General features: G+C 45.1%; 1 pseudogene; it reads right to left on the bottom strand.

Annotated features, from left to right (window-relative positions):
• Positions 1-377: 377 nt before the first annotated feature.
• Positions 378-684, bottom strand: LOC116742656 (annotated as a pseudogene).
• Between the last annotated feature and the right edge of the window lie 576 nt (positions 685-1,260).

The raw sequence follows: 1,260 nt of genomic DNA, 5'->3' as shown, positions 1-1,260 counted from the left end.
TGGCAATGGCATTGCCGACTGGCTCACTGGGACCTCCAAGGGCAGAACTGCTTTTTCCAGGTCATGCTGGTTAAGAAGAGCCTCGACATCCATGAAGGAAAACTTGCTATGGCCAATGTCAATGTCTGTCTGCCTGTCACTGCCGGTTGGGCAGCAAGTGGGTCTCTGCAGGGCAAAGGATCAGTCCACTAAAATCTAGGCAGCCACTTCCAACTTCCAAAAACATTTTTCTTTTATTTTCCAACAATAATTATAATAGATATTTATTTAAAGTAATACATTTACAGCCCAGATAATTCTACATTGTACATTTCAGGTTTAACCAACTTCATAAAACTACTTTAGGACAGCTGCATCCACAGATTTAGACTACATGATTATTTCTTTGCCCATCCTTCTCTCTCTTTTCTCTCCCAAATAACCTCTTTCAGATGTGGTTCAAGGTAGAATTTATCCTCCTCATGTTTTGTCCACTGCTCTGTAGGCAAGATCAGGTCCAGCGCTCGCTTAATGCGAAACACTGTGTCATTATAAAGGTTCTCAGGAAGCCTTCTTATGGCCTCTTTTGCGTCGTCATTCTCATATATTGTATCATCTTGCATTAAGCCCAGTTTATCGAATCCAGAAGCATCGAATACCCTCCAGCCACCTGCTTGATGCTGCAATGGCAGGCCTGCTCGCCATTTTGACCCAAGACAGAAGCATTGCCTGCTGGGTAAGTCCTAGAGCCAAAAACATTTTTCAAAATACACTGACAGGGTTTCCCTGGTGGCGCAGTGGTTGAGAGTCCGCCTGCCGATGCAGGGGACACGGGTTCGTGCCCCGGTCCGGGAAGATCCCACGTGCCGCGGAGCGGCTGGGCCCGTGAGCCATGGCTGCTGAGCCTGCGCGTCCGGAGCCTGTGCTAAACAATGGGAGAGGCCGCAACAGCGAGAGGCCCGCGTACCGCAAACAAACAAACAAACAAACAAAAAAAAAAACCAAAATACACTGACAACAAATTGGGAAGGGAAAAAAAGATGTCGACCACAACTGTGAGTGTAAAGAACGTGGTCCTAGAGCAAATTGATGAGGTAAAATCATGAAGATTATCAATGGGTAAGTGGACAATTTCCAGAAGAAACAGCCAGGAAACATGTGAGTTCTTTTTTCTTCTGCCTCCTTTTTACTTATTCATAGTTTCTCGGCCTTCTGTGAAGAGCACTGATGTTACTTTGGCAATCACAAAATAATTATTTTATTAACCTAGACAGCTATCTC

The sequence above is a fragment of the Phocoena sinus genome, chromosome 17 (assembly GCF_008692025.1).
Source record: "Phocoena sinus isolate mPhoSin1 chromosome 17, mPhoSin1.pri, whole genome shotgun sequence".
NCBI classification, from domain to species: Eukaryota; Metazoa; Chordata; class Mammalia; order Artiodactyla; family Phocoenidae; genus Phocoena; species Phocoena sinus.
Note: the sequence above shows the minus strand (reverse complement) of the source record. Positions and strands in the feature narration are given on the sequence as shown.